Source organism: Peromyscus leucopus, chromosome 8b (assembly GCF_004664715.2).
Source record: "Peromyscus leucopus breed LL Stock chromosome 8b, UCI_PerLeu_2.1, whole genome shotgun sequence".
NCBI classification, from domain to species: domain Eukaryota; kingdom Metazoa; phylum Chordata; class Mammalia; order Rodentia; family Cricetidae; genus Peromyscus; species Peromyscus leucopus.
The window spans coordinates 98532488-98548718 of NC_051086.1; positions in this window are offsets into that span (position 1 = coordinate 98532488).

A 16231-nucleotide genomic window follows, 5' to 3' on the forward strand; every position below is an offset into this window, starting at 1 on the left:
TAGTCCTAGCACTTGGTATAAAAGACAGGTGGATCTCTATGAGTTCAAGGCCAACCTGGTCTACAAAGTGAATTCCAGGACAGCCAGGGCTACACAGAAAAACCTTGTCTTGAAAAACAAGACAAAACAAAACAAAGCAAAAAAAGGTTACATACAATCAAGTTAAACTTTATAATTTCATAGAAAATGCAAATTATCTTGACTGATTGAAGAAATGACATTGAGCTACACATGGTGGTAAATACCTCTAACGCTAAGAAGGTAGCGTCTCTGATAGTTCAAGGCCAGCCAGGTCTATAAGGTGAATTTCAGGTCAGTCAGAGCTACTCTCAAAAACAAACCAAAGGGCAAGAGAGATGGCTGGGAGGGTGAAGACACCCGAAGAGAGTCTGATGAGCTGAGATCAGTTCCTGGAAGCCTCCTGGAGAACAAAAGAAACTCCTGAAAATGTCCTCTGACCTCCGTGTGCAGGCTGGGGCACACACATGACAAGTGCCCTCCCATGAATACATGAAGAATAAACATGCATAATAATATTTAACTTCACTAAAAACCCAGGAAATGCAAATAAAGATAATGAGATTTATCTTATTTGCCAGAACTTAGTTTTTTTTTTTTTTTTTTTTTTTGGTTTTTCGAGACAGGGTTTCTCTGTGTAGCTTTGCGCCTTTCCTGGAACTCACTTGGTAGCCCAGGCTGGCCTCGAACTCACAAAGATCCGCCTGCCTCTGCCTCCCGAGTGCTGGGATTAAAGGCGTGCGCCACCACCGCCCGGCCAGAACTTAGTTTTTAAAAATTGCCAGCTGCTACTGTTGGCCAAAGGAATTGGGGACATCCACAAGAATTCATATAGCATGCATACATGGCAGACAGCAACTGATACTACTTTGTAAGAGAATGAAAACGTACGCACTGAGTGCAGAAAAACAGATTTTCCAAGGTGCTTTCGTCAGAACCATGTAGAACTGTAAAGGAAATGGGGGCAGTTTAAATATTCCCCAATAGAGGATCACCAGAAGATTTAATTTTTAAAATTTGTGAGGGTATGGGGGAGTGTGGGGACATGTTGGGGGGTGGAAGGGGGTGGGGTGGGAGGGGGTGGGGGTGTGTGTGTGGTCAGGGACAACTTCTGAGAGTGGGGTCTCTTTGGAAGTGGCTCGGTCTTCCTCAGGCTTGCTCAGCAGGTGCCTTTACCGCTGAGCAGGTCTTCGGACTGGAGGACTTTGATACATCTTATACTTTGTTGCTGTTGGTGAGTGGGAGCCTTACTGATTGGAGAAGTTACTATGTATCAGAGCTCTCCTCCACCTCTTTCCCCTCTCCGGATTTTGTCACATCTATAGGGCCTGACTGCCAGAGCAAGCTTGAGGCCACACTGAACTGCGTATCTTGTTCTAGGCCTATCAGGGTGATATTGCAAGATTTTTGTCTCAAAAAGAAAGGAAGGAAGGAAGGAAGGGAGGGAGGGAGGGAGGGAGGGAGGGAGGGAGGAAGGAAGGAAGGAAGGAAGGAAGGAAGGAAGGAAGGCAAAAAAAGAAAGAAAGAGGGAATGAGGGAGGGAGAGAGAGACAGAAAGAGATAGAAAAAGAGAGGGAGAGAGCAAGCAAGCAAGCAGAAAAGGAAGACCTCCATTGCACATATGATTTTACAAACGAGGGAATTGAGACACCATGGGGTACAACACAAGATCACATGGCTGCTGGATTCAGTGGCATCCCTGGGTTTTGAACCTCAACTTGGGAACCTCTGGCTTAATCATGACCCCAACTCATTCTTCCACAGGACTGTAATGTCCTGGGGAGACAAGAAAGCGGCAGAAAATAGAATAATCCCATGTTCTGGTTTGTTGTGTAGGGAAAAGGTGGTCGCAGTTCACGAGGGGTAGGATTTTTTTTGTTATTGTTTCAGATAGGGTCTCCTGTAGCCCAGGCTGGCCTCCAACTTCAGATGTGGCTGAAAAAGACCTTGAACTTCTTTCTGCTTCTTCTCCTTCTTCACCTCTCAAGCGCTGTGCTTACAGGTCTGGACCATCCCGCCCAGCTTCCATTGTTTGTATATTACTTAAGTGTTTCACAAGGAGAGTTACCTTTTCAATTAAAAATAAACTATTAAGAGCCGGAGAGATGGCTCAGCAGGAAAGGAACTTGCTGCCAAGCCTGATGACCCAAGTTTGGTCCTTGGGCCTCACATGGCCGAATATGAGAACTGATGAACACAAGTTCTTCTCTGACCTCCACAGATGTGCCATTACACACACACACACACACACACACACACACACACACACACACACACACACCGTAAATAAACACAGTAAAATAAATAAGTAGGACATTGTGTTCCTTATGATTACTTATTTCATATAATCTACATAATCCTTATATTTGGGATATCATTTACATAAATGTTTGTTTCCAAAGTTTCCTTTAGTTTATTCTCTTTTACGTAAAGAGTGAAAACAGAGTGTCACACCCATTTCTGTGCTCCACCACACCCCCACACCCCCAACTCCCCAGCAGTTAACAACACTTTGCAGGAGATCTGATTTTGGTGTATTTTAAAATCGTGTTTCTGTTTATTTCAAGAACTCTGTGAGCAGACAGCTACAGTGGCTTCATTCAACATTTATACCCCCTGGCCGAGAGCAAACTCGTCCTTCTGTGAGGTCTCCCCTCCTGCAGGTTCCCTCTCTCAAGTCCCCCTCCTGCTAAGCATCTCTCTCCTGCAGGTCTCCTCCTTCTGGTCTACCCTCTGGGTGAGAAGATAGCAGCCCAGCTCCATGCTAAGGGGAAAAACACAGTCCTCAAGGCAAAACAAGAATGTGAGGAGTAAGTCAGGACACCTCCTTTTGCTCTCTTAGTCCCTGATTGTAGCCTAGCACGGGGCTCATCTGTTAGGTCTCTCAGCTGTGGATCTGGCCAGGTGGACCCTTTCCTTGAACCACTTAGAGGCTGCTCCAGCCTTCTGGCCTCCTTCCTTCCTGCCCCTGACACTAGCCCGTTCTTTCCGCATCCCACAGCCGGCAGGATGGGCCTATTACTAAAACAAACCGGCCCTGTAGAGTCTTTGGAACCAAACACTCCTGCTGATTTCTACGAGTGCTCACTGAGCACATGAATGAATGAATGAATGAATGAATGAATGAATGAATGCATGAGCAAATGAATGAATGAGTAGTCCTTCTGCATTACCGGACTGACTGCAGCTGGGGCAGCAGTTGCTGCTGGAGAAGGCCTGGCCAAGAACTAGACTTTTTCAGGGAGGGTAATCACTTATGTTTAGGAGGGGAAAGGGCCATTACAGATTCAGAGCCAGTCCGTCACCAGCCATCAGCTCTCACAACTCTGAGGTTGTCAGGGCAGAGCAGGGAGAGGAAGATAAGGCTGTGGCCATGGGTGAGCCCAGCCTGGGAAGGGCCCTGCATACCAAAAAGGGGTTGAACTTTAATCTGTAGGTCAGGGGGGAATCTGGGCAGGGCGCTGGGCAATCCCCACCCCCTCCTCACCTGTCTCCACCCTTCCTTCCTGCTTTTCTTTCTCCGGGAGAAGGATAATTAAATTCCAAGCATGAGCCAGAGGGGTCAGAGTGACCCGGAAGACCCTTTTCCCGGCTCCAGCCCCAGATGGCCAAAGAAGAACTGGAGTCATAGAAAGAGGGAGACCCCTGTCTCTGGTTTCTCTTATTTGGTTTTTGAGATATGGTCTCACTGTGTAGCTCAAGTCAGAACTCAAGATTCTGCTGCCTCTACCTCCCCAGTACTAGGATGACAGACAGGTGTGCAACTGCACCTCCAAGCTGAGCTTAAGTGTGCTCTCTCCCTCTCTCCTCCCTACTTCTCTCTCTCTCTCTCTCTCTCTCTCTCTCTCTCTCTCTCTCTCTCTCTCCCCTCTCCCTCTTTCTCAGCAGGCTCTCTGGCCCCAGCAGGCCTTAACCTTCCTAGGTAAATGAGGATGACCTGGAACTTCTGACCATCTTCCTTCTGAGTGCCAAGTGCTGAGATCACAGACTTGCATCACCACACATGCACTTTTCTGTGGTACTGAGGACAGCAGCAGGGCTCCCTCCATGCATGCTAGGCAAGCCCTCTCCCAGCTGAGCTGCCTCTCAGCCCCATAAATCACCGGCTTCTGAACAGAAGCGGCTGAGTAATGAGAGCTCAAGGCGGAACCAAGAGTCCACCCTCACCTTGACGTTGCCGGGGCCACGGATAAGAGCTGGGCTCTCGCTACTGACCCGTGGTAGGGCTGGCATGTCTGGCCAGGCCAGTAGGGTCCCCAGGCTTAGACCCCTGCCTTCCTGGTTCTGCTGTGCATATTTCAATCTTCCACAACTTTAAAACTGCAGAGACTCCTGGCTCTGGTGCCTCACATCCTGCTCTTGAGGATTGACTCTGGGGTTCGGAATCAGCTGCATTTCTTGCAGCCTGGCTATGGGCAAAAGCTCTGGGCTAGGCCCCCAGCTTGTGAGGATAGGTCATGACCCCTGCTCTCAGGGTACTGACAGTTTAGAGAGGGGGATGGGAACAAATGGGAACTTTGAGAGTAGAGGGCAAAGTGCCCCATTTCCACTGGAGTCTGTGGGGTGTTTAACTATCTTTAGAGAGAGGCCATTGAGGGTACATGGCCGTCATGAGCAATCCAGCCCTGATGCTGTATGTCAGCCACTTGGGAAGTTTTGTTGGCCTCCGCTGGGATCATCTCTTGGGCTGGAGGGTCCAACATGATGTCTGCCATTCATGTGTCTGATACATTTAGTGCTGGTGACCATCTCTCTAAGTAGCTTTTCATTCTACACACACACACACACACACACACACACACACACACACACACACACTCCTCAAGTGGCTGATTGAGCTTCATAAAAGTGTGAAGTGTTCAGGTTGTGAAGGGCCATGATAAAGCTGGAAGACCCTTTTAGGCTTAAGCTCCAAGGTGTGCTCAATACGATTTCTGCCATATCCTTTGGGTTTTTAAAGATCACAAGAGAGCTGGAGAGATGTTAGGAGAACTGGCTGTTCTTCTGGAGGACCCAGATTCAATACCCAGCACCCACATAGTGGCTTACAACTGTCTATAACTGCAGTCCCAGGGGACCTGGCCTCTGCAGGAACTGCATGCATAAAATACACAGACATTCATGCATAAGGTACGCAGACATACATGCAGGCAAAATACTTATACACATAAAAATTAATAATTCAAAAGCCCATAAGGCCAGTGCAGATTGAAGGAAGTGACCAAGAAGACCCACCCTCCTGGTAGGGGAATTGCCATTTTCCGTCGTGAGGGGGTGTGAACACAGGGGGCCTGGTTCATATTGGGACGGCTGTTGTCACCAGGTCCACAGAGGTGGGAGCTGTGAGGCATGAGGTGCTAGGCTCGGGACAGGAGCAGGAAAGCCCTCCTCTTGCCAGGTTCTAGTTCTGTGATCTTGCCCAGGGCTCTGTTAACTTCACCAGCAGGGGCAGAGCTGGCAGCCCCAGTCCCCTCAACTCAAGAATCAAACAGTCCGGGTGCTGTTTAGCTAACTGCCTACCCCGCTTGGAAATAGGGTCTCACCATGCCCCTCAGGCTGGCCTCCAACTCACCATCCTCCTGTCTCCACTTCTCGAGCACTGGGATTACAGGGCTGCCTCACTGCGCCTGATGTCAGCTCCCCTCGCAAGTGGTATGGTCATGTTTTTCACAAGACACAGCAGTGTGCTGGAAGACTATACGGAGGCAGAACGGAAGGGGAAGCCCTGGTTGGCGGCACTTACCAATGTGTGTGGTGCAAATACTCCTCTCTCTCCTGAGTTCAAACTGATGAGGATACAGTCTTCATGAACGAGAGTTCAGAATTGCCATCCCCAATTGTCTTTCAGGCCTCCACAAGCTGCCTCCACCTCCTTTCCTTATCTCTAGTGAGAGGAAAGTGAATATATTTAAAACTAAATGGTACTGGCCTGGCCATGGTACTACAATCCTGTTATCCCATCTACTTGGGAGGCTGAGGCAGGTAGGATGGCAAGTTCAAGGCCACCCTGGGAAACTTAGCAAGACTTTACAGCTCGGGTGCTAAGCTCAGTGAGGCTCTGGGTTCAATAATTAATAATTAAGGGAACCTTTGTTGGTGGCAAAGGAATAAAATGTGATGAGAATCCACAGCCTTGTCTTAGGAAACCGGGAATCGCACGGCCAGTCCCCGGGGATGGGAGCTGGGTAGCTCTGCACACACATAATGATGGGCGTGTGTATGATCAGACAGTGAGTGGAAGGATACTCCCCCACTCGACAAGCTGGGGGAAGAGGAAGCTTTCTTGGCATGTTTCTCCACACTCTTCATCTCTGTACAGTGAATTACAGATCCTACATGTAGACTTATAATTAACTAAAACTAATAAGCGCACATAGACTCATCGATCTTGACAGATTGCCTGACTCAAGGAAAAATAGTCTCAGATACACACGGGAGTTGGCCCTGGTCATGGGCACAGCCAGATCTAGGATGCAGGGCTGTGGACTTTGAATTCAGGATGCCCCTACCACCCGACTCCCATCCCCTTAGCTACCAGACTGCCCTGTCTCCTCCCAACTTCCCATGGGGGAAAAAAGTGATGGCTCTCTCCATAAATGCCAGTGGGAGGTTGGGAAAACACACCCTGGAGACCAGGCCCAGAACAGAGGGCAAACCCTCAGAGGAACGCAAGGTTGGCTAGTCACCAAGGACAACACGCCAGACCTCCTAGGGACATCCCCTGCCCCCACAAGCAGCTTGGCCACTGTGAAATAGAGCATGTTTTTTTAAAAATCTCTGTTCTCAGCAGCTGACACGAGAGGTCTCCTCACCACCCGTTTCTGGTTTCTCTGCTTGGGGAAACACCGTCACTGGCACTAAACCAAATCGTTAAAAAGTATTTGGGGGAGGGGCAGATGAGAAGGCCCAGTGAGTAAAGGTGGTGGCCACAAGTCTAATGACCTGAGTTCAGTCCCTAGGGACCCATGAGGTGGAAGGAAAGAGCCAACTCCCCAAAAGTTGTCTTCTGATCATCACATATGCTCCTCTCCAAAACAAACAAACAAACAAACACCAAAGGGCTAGAGAGATAGCTCAGTGGTTAAGAGCACTGACTATTCTTCCAGAGAACCCAGGTTCGGTTCCCAGCACCCACACAGTGGCTCAAAAGCATCTGCTACTTCAGTCTTAGGAGATCCATGAGGGTGCTGGGAACTGAACCCTGGTCCTCTGCAAGAGCAGCCTGTGCTTTTAGCCGCTGTCCCTCCAGCCCTACGTGGGTTTTAAAAATCAAAACAAAGCAATCGAGGTCCCTCATTTGACAGAGTCCAAGACTGAATGGTTCTCCCTGGATCCACAGTGGGAAGCATTCATTTCCGACCCCCCCCCCAAAAAAAAAAAAAATCCAGACACCTGGAGAAGCCAGCCCAGCCCAGCCCTGCCACACAGTGCTGTCAGAGCGTCAGCGCCTGCTTCTTTCTCATTCTCTGGGTGTGTGTGCCCAGGAATGTGGCACCCCAACTCTTTTGTCTTAGTGTTTCTCTGGATGCCTACCTCAGCAGTTTACCGTGGCAAGTAGTGGCCTAAAGAAGGCCTCCTGTTAAAAGTTGCCTGTATGTTGTAAAAGGACCTCGAGGTGGGCATGGAGAATTAGGGGTTCATAAGAAATAAAAAATCCTACAATAGTCTGGAGACAGCCCTGCCTTAGAGAGCTTATTCGCAGGTCTAAGAGACAGGCTTCTCTAGGTCTTTTACCCACTTAGCAAGTTGCCAGGGCTCATTATTGTCTACAGGTGGTATTCCAACTTGATACAGCCTGCCCCTTCCTCTGTCTCCCACAGGGCCAGAGAAGTACTAGGTCCAGATCACTGCGGCTCCTAGCTCTAACATTCTGTGCAGGTGCTTGGAAACTGAAGCCAAGGCAAAGGGTCCAGGGAGGGGCTGGAACAGAGTATGTTTTGAAAGGCAGGAGAGGAGACAAGATGTAGCCAAAAGTCAAACTGGAGACAGGAAGTTCAGGTGTTGCCCAGTGGTGATGGTGCATGCCTTTATTTAATCCCAGCACTCGGGAGGCAGAGCCAGGTGGATCTCTGTGAGTTCGAGGCCAGCCTGGTCTACAGAATAAGTTCTAGGACAGCCAGGGCTACACAGTGAAACATTGCCTTGAAAAACAAAGCGACAGCAACAACAAAACGCAGGTGTCAGGTTCAAAGGGCAAGAGGAAGGGTCAGTGAGGGAAAGCCAAGGGCCCTGAGCTCGAGTGGACACAAGTTAGGACAGAAGCACCAAGGTCAAATTTTTTAAGGGCTGGGGAGATGGCTGAGTAGTTAAGAGTGATTGCTGCTTTTGCAGAGGACCCAGGTTCAGATTCCCAGCACCCATATGGTTGTTTGTAACCACCTATATATAATAACTCCAGTTCCAGGGAATCTGATGCCCTCTCTGATGGCCACAGGCACCAGGCATGCATATGGTGCATACACACACACACATGAAGGCAAAACACGCAAACATATAAAATAATAAATAAATCTTTAAAAAATATTATTTTTCTTGCTGGGTGGTGGCGGCACGTGCCTTTAATCCCAGCACTCAGGAGGCAGAGGCAGAAGGATCTCTATGAGTTCGAGGCCAGCCTGGTCTACAGAGTGAGTTCCAGGACAGCCAGGGCTACACAGAGAAATTCTGTCTCACAATACCAATAAATAAATAAATAAATAGATAGATAGATAGATAGATAAATAAAATATTATTTTCCTTGATTATTGAGTTTGGGGCCCTCCTTTAAACACTGAGGCTGGGCTGAGTGTCTCACTCCCCCATTGTGTTCTGATTATGTCTACAAAGACATAATGAGATTTTCTGGTACCAAGCTCTAACTCCTTCCCATGCGGTTGGCTCTTACACCAGCTTGTAGATGCCAGCCATAGTCAGTTGCCTTCTTCCCTGATCTCAGCCACCAGGAAGCAGAGTCCTGCCTCAACTGCAGGTGAGTGGCTGTGTCTCCACTGCCCACTGCCCGTTCCTTCCTGAAGACTTCCACTGATTACCTGGCTGGGCTCTTACCCACACTGTCAGGCTTTGAATCTTCCCCGTGATTCCTGGAAGGAGAGCCTGCTGCCCGGCTCTGAGCCCAACACTGGCCTTCTGGTCTGTCCTCCCATTTCTGTGTGTTCCACCTCCTGTAGGCTTCCTGCTCAGATCTTTCTTGAGTAAATACCTCATGGAAAGCTTTCTGTTTTGTTCTGGGTATCATGTTTCCCTAAAGACCACAAACTCTTTTCTTTCTTTCTTTCTTTTTTTTCTTTTTTGGTTTTTCAATACATGATTTCTCTGTGTGATGCTGGCTGTCCTGGAACTCACTCTGTAGATCAGGCTGGCCTCGAACTCACAGAGATCCGCCTGCCTCTGGAGTGCTGGGATTAAAGGTGTGCACCACCACCGCCTTGGCTAACCTTTTTTCTTTTTAAGACAAGGTCTCACTATATATTCCACACTATTCTGGAATTGGCTGTGTAGCCCAAGCTAGCCTTGAGCATGCTCTCTTCCTGCCTCAAGGAGCTGAATCCCACCTAGTGCTGCAGCTAGCAGGCAAACAGATCCGAGGAAGCATGGACTCTAAGAGGTCAGTCAGCCTCCCAGGCCAAGTCCAGGCTCTGCAGCTGTGTGTGACTTCAGACAAGCCTTTTAGCGTTCCCAGGTCTCTGTCAACGGTCTGAGGTTGCGGGGTGGGGTATTCATAATAGTACCATCTCCTTTGCCTAGGTTTATTGCTGATGGAGGAGGTGACACAGGTATGCAGTGGCCTTTGAACAGTACCCAGAGCACACCCTGAACTCTGAAAATGTCAACTAGACTCTAGAGGAGCAGCAAGTTATATGTCACACTAATTAGCAGTGAAGGACAGTCTCCAAAGAGGTCAAAGAGCCACTCAATTTCATGCAGCTTTTGCACAGGGCGCCAGAATGGAACTCCGGAGCTTCTGTTCAAGTGCGGCCAGTTCTCCAGGTCCTTTGTTTGCCCGGCTTCGATTGTTGTTGTTTTATTTGTTTTGATGATAGTGTCTTGTTATGTAATTCTGGCTGTCCTGGAACTTGATTTTCAGATCAGGCTGACTTTGAACTTACGATCCTCCTCCTACTTCAGCTTCCTGAGTAGCTGGAATCCCAGGCCCACACCTCCAGGCCTGTGTTCTTCATCTCCATTTCTGAGAGGATTGCAGTTGGATTGAGCACTAGCCCGCTCATTTCAAGTCTCCAGCAGGCATCACTGTGGGTAGGAGCCAACCCCAGCAGCCTCAGCAGCTGTCCACTTCCCCCTTCCCCAGGGCCCTGTAGAACTACGGAGACAGTCACCTCTACACAGTGCCTCATTATGCAAACAGTGAACCGGAGAAATGAAGGGAGACTCTGGCTTGCCTGGGAATGATTGATGAGGCTGGCTAGTGTTATCTTCCCCATGGTATAGGCCCAAGGCTTTATCAGGAAGCAGCCCAGCCGTGTCCTATCTCAGAGGCTTTGTCGTGGGCGCCAGGGCAGTGAAGGCTGATTGGGGTAATACAAGGCTGGTGACTCATTCCCAGGGGAAGGCTGTGATGGGTCATTCAGCTGTCTTGGAGCTTCTTTCAGTCTTACACCCCCAATATGAAGGCTCTCCGTGTTTATCAGGTCTCTGTCAACAGGCCACTATTCCCCTTCCCCATGCCTGGTTACACAATGTCTCTCAGCCACCCACTGGAAAGGCATCTGCACTGGGCCCCGGCTGGGTCCCTCTCCTGAATGCCTGGCTGGCATGCCCTCCCTCAGCAGCTGTGATAGGTACGGATCCCCTGACATGAGGCACTTCCTCTCCTGCCTGAGTCCTCAGAGTTGTCTCTCCTGGCCTCGGTTTCTCACCCTCACACTGGATCTAGAAGTCTGAATTACCCTCTTAGTTTCGGGCCTGGTTCTTCCAATTCCTCTCCAAAGGGAAATTCCTAGGTGGATTCTTTTAAATGTTGTTTGATTGCTTAGTTCATTTTTCCCCCCTCTCTTACGACAGGGTCTCTTGCCCAGGCTGGTCTCAAACTCACTATGAAGCTGAGGCTAGCCTTGAACTGTTGCCTCTGCTTCCTGAGTTCTGGGGTTGCAGGCCTGAGCTACTAAACTGATCCCATGTGGTGCTGGGAAAACACTATACTAATGAGCCATAACCCCCCTCCTTATTTAATTATTTTTAAAACTATGTAACTAACTCGTGTTTATTATACTTTTTAAAATACAAACTACCTACAAGCTTGCCACCCAGTAATGATTCCAGCTGGTGTTTGGGGAGTGCAGTGTCTTAGACCTCTATTCTGTGCTTTTGGTGGCTCAGACAACCCTGGGAGATGGCCCTAACCTGGTACACTGGAGGTCTGCAGATGCCACTTACTTTTTTTCTCCGAGCTTTGTGTGTGTGTGTGTGTGTGTGTGTGTGTGTGTGTGTGTGTGACATACATGTGCATGCCACAGCATTCATGAAGCAGGAATCACTTCCCCTTCTCCCATGTGGGTCGCTGGGACCGAATTCAGGTCATCAGGCTTGGTGATAGATGCCTTTACCCGCTGAGTATCCTGTCACCTCTCTGTCACGTTTTGAGACAGGGTGCCATCTTGCTTGCTGCTTCCAATGCCAGGTTAGCTGGCCCAGAATCTTCTTGGGATGGTCCTGCATCCCATCTTTCCATAGCGTATTGGGGTTACAGATGCATCTGGCTTTACTTGGTGTCTGAGGATCCAACCTAGGCCCTCAGGCTTCCATGGCACGGACTTTACCCACTGAACCATCTCCCCAGCCCTGAAGATCCTGCTTCTTAATGAGCATCTACCACAGCAGAGGCTATGCTCATCACGTGCATGTGGCTGGAGATCATGGGTCACCCACACGGCTTCTGTGTGGCTCCAGGTTAGAATGCCTCAGCTGCTTTCTAGCATGGCTCCTTCTTGCACTGATCTCCAGTTCACCTACACATGGCCTCTAGACTGAGCAGCCAAGGACCCAAGCTCTAGGAAGCTCCTCTGTCCACATCATCAATGGCTTTCCATTCTGATTATGGAGAGAATCCAGACATTAGCTCATGTCTCTTCATGACATGAGGCTCATGTGCTGCCATGGTTTGGTATGTCCCCTGAAGTTCATGCTAGAAACAAAATCTCCAAGGGAAGTGGTGAGAGATGGGAACTTTAAGAATCCATCCAGCATAGGCATTCTGCTCCCATGAAGGGATAATTGCCATTGTGGAAGGTTTGTTCATGGAGACCTCATGGAGCAGGCCTGAAATCCTAATACTCAGGAGGCTGAGGTAGGAGGATGGCAAGTTCAAGGCCCATCCGGGTTACAGAGTGAGTTCAAGCCAGCCTGACCCTGTTTCAAAGTTAAAACACAAGAAAAGAATTCTCTGTGGCTAGAGAGACGTCTCAGTGGTTAAAAGCACTGACTGCTCTTCCAGAGGAGCCAGATTCAATTCCCAGCACCCACATTGTGGCTCACAACCATCTGTAACTCCAGTTCCAGGGCATCTGATGCTCTCTTCTGACCTTCACAGGCACCAGGTGTGCATACAGTTCTCTCTCTCTCTCTCTCTCTCTCTCTCTCTCTCTCTCTCTCTCTCTCTCTCGCTCTCGCTCTCGCTCTCGCTCTCTCTCTCTCTCTCTCTCACATGAAGTCAAATATTCATATGCATAAAATCTAAAACCCAAACCCAAACCGCCTGTGAATATAGCTCAGTGGCGGAGTGATTGCCTAGCATGTGAGAAGCGTGGGTTCAAGTCACAGCTTTAACAACAACAAAAAAGGCTAAGTCCAATCTCCCCCATTGCTCCCCCACCTTCACCATGTGATGACAGGACATTAAGGACCCTTGGTGTTGACTTCCCAGCCCACAGGACTGTAGCAAAGACATTTCTTTATACATTACCTAACCTGTGGTATTCTGTTACAGAAACACCGAGCTGAGACACTCACTTTTCCAGCGTCCCCTGACACCTCACAAATGGTATTTACTTTACATCCTTGTCAGACGATCTGCTTTTTCTAGACTGAGACTACAGTGGGTGCCCCAGGATCTTTGCACATATTCCTTCCTTGGCCTGGAACAGTTCTCCTCTCCCTCCCTTATGTAGCTGCTGTCCACTCTTCCCTCAAGCCTCACTTTGTCTTTCCCAGAAGCTTCTCCGGGCACAGCTCCACCCTGTCTCATCTCTTCAAGCACCTCTCCTCTGTAGGGACGTGGGCGTGCAACCTGAAGAATTGGACCCACTCTTAAAGAAGACCAAGAGGGCCGGGGAAACATGGACAGGTGCTTTTCGCCTAAACCCGCTGACCCCTGCTGACTCGTGTTCTACCCCAGAAAGCCGGGGTGGAAGGAGACGACCAGATCCCGAGAGCTGTTCTCCTGTGTCCTCACATAAACCATGGCAAGTATATGTGGTGCACATGCGCATGCACACGTGTTATACACATACACAGTAATCAATAAAATAAAAATTTTAAATCTGTCCTTGTTTCCCTAGACTATGTACTACTTGAAGACAATAGTTTTTTTTTTTTGTTGTTTTTTTTTTTTTTGTGGGGGGTGGGTTTTGTTTGTTTTGTTTTGTTTTTTGGTTTTTGGATTTTCAAGACAAGGTTTCTCTGTGTAGCCCTGGCTGTCTTGGAACTCATTCTGTAGACCAGGCTGGCCTTGAACTCACAGTGATTCATCTGCCTCTGCTTCCGAGTGCTGGGAGTAAAGGTGTGCGCCATAACTTTGTATTTTTCTGGTTTGTTTATGTTGTTTCCTCAGCTATTAACAAAATGTTTGGCTCACAACACTTATTTTTTTAAAGATTTATTTTTATTATTTTAAATGATGTGTCTGTGAGAAGTGTGTTCATGTGAGCGCAGGTTCCCATGGAGGCCGGAAGGAATGCTGGATTCCCTGGAGTTCCAGGTGGTTGCGAGGCACCAGACACAGGTGCTGGGAACGGAACTAACGTCCTCTGCAAGGGCGCTGCATGCTCTTAACCGCGGAGCCAACGCCCCAGACCCCACAGTACTCATTTTAGCTCAACGGAGGAGAATGTCGGAACAACTTGCTGCCCTGGCCCAGGAAGTGGGCATTTTTATTAGACCTGGGCACACCATAGATTTCAGACGACTCAGACTCTGTCGGTGCTTGCCTGACATCACAGCGCTTCACAGTATAGATGACATCATCTCATTTGAACCTGACATCAGCCACGTGAGGCCAGAGTTACGTCCATCTTGTAGATCCGCAGCACTGGGAATACAGCAGGATCTCATGTATTGTAAATAACAGGACCAGAACTGGAGGGAAGGTCAAAGTCATGATTGCGCTACAGAAGAGATAGGCATTCCAGTCTTTTTATTTTTTAATTTAAAATTTTTTTTTTTTTTTTTTTTTTTGAGACAGGGTTTATCTGGGTAGCCCCGGCTGTCGCTAGAACTTGCTCTGTAGATCAGGCTGGACTTGGCCTGCATTCTCTCTCTCTCTCTCTCTCTCTCTCTCTCTCTCTCTGTGTGTGTGTGTGTGTGTGTGTGTGTGTGTGTGTGTGTGTGTGTGTGAAAGAGAGACACAGAGATAGAGGCAGAGAAGAGGAGGAGGCCCCTACTTCCATGGTACCCACGTGCAGGACAAAGAACGACTTTTCTTTCCTAGGCAAGGTCTGTCTCGGCTCCGCCACTGTGCCGTGTGCCGGTCCAGGAGTGTCGGGTTAGAGACATGTGTACCACTGCATCCGTCTTCTCCTATGGGCCCCGGAGGTGGATCTCAGGCCGTCAGGCTTGCCCAGCCAGGACTGTCACCTGTTGAGCCGTCTCCCTGGCCACAGCACCCTAGTGTCTTCAAATTAGATTTTGGGATACAGAAATTTCTTTGTACTTAAGGGGTGCCCTCAAACTGGCTCCCTTCATTGTTGGGTTCTCCCTAATTTAGCAGTTGAATAATCTTGGGTTCACCAACTTCTCATGGGGTAAACTGCCCTCCCTCCTTTCTGTGGGTATGATACCCCTGCTCCCCCCCCCCCAAGTCATCTTTCCTCAGCCAAACACTTTCTATTCAACTTGAGAATTCAGTTGCTTGTTACCTACAAACAAGACGGCATTCTGCCAGTCCAGGTGAGAGGTGCGAGGACCTGTCTTGAAGACCCCAACACAGGGATTCAAATGCTGAGTGTCTCCTATGAGCGGAAAATCGCTGTTCACCTCCGCAGACTCTCATTCTCTCTCCACTCAGGAAACACTCACACGGGCCCTGCTGATCACACTAATGAGGGCTGGTGTCATCTGCCAAGCGCTTACGCTGAGAGAGGTGCAGCTTTTTCTATTTTAGAAGGAGAATTAATCTCCACCAGCCTCAGTGGAGTGACTGTTGCCTCCGTGTTGGAGATGAGCAAAGGGAGCCAGAGAGGGTCGTTACTTTCCCAAGGCCACACAGCCTGCCGTATAGTACAGTATGCTACCTCTCGCAAACAAACAAACAAAGCTCTAGGCCAGGTCAATCTATGACAAAGACGTTGCCCTTGGGAAGCTCGGGTGCTCATGACTCGGAGCAAAGACTGCAAGCCTCTGTGATGAATCTTCACGTGCCAGGGACACGTGCGAGGTGACAGGAGCCACCCAAACCTCAGCGCACTTCCTGGATCGAAACCCTGATTCCTCAATAAGGCAGTGTTGGTGTGGGCCTGAGCGGGAAGTCTTTGGGTTGAGGGTTGTTGATTAGTGTGTTAATGCTTATCTCTTGGGAATGGATTTACTTTCCTGGGAGTTTGGCGTGATCGTCTCTCTCTTAGTTACACCTACATGCCCTTCAGCTTTCTGCCATGTGTTGAAGCAGAATGAAGTCCTCACTAGACCCAGCTGCCCAACTGTGAACTTCCGGGACTCCAGACTTACGATCATGTATAACTATCTTTTCTACATAAATGGCCCAGTTTCAGGTGTTCTGCTATAATGACAGAAAATTAAAACAGACACCTAAGAAAGGGGTGTTTGATGACTAGCTTATGGTTTTCTGGAGTCTTAGAAGAGGTGAAGGTCAGCGGGGTCCTACATGGCAGGTAGGACTTTGGTGGACAGGTAGGTGTTGGGTTCACCAGAGGAAGCGATCTTTGCTGACATCACGTAGTGGGAAATGGATAATGACCTGAGGCAAGGAGAGACATTCTGAGTAGTTCACCAGGCCCACAAGGTGAAACAGCAAGCACTAGACTGG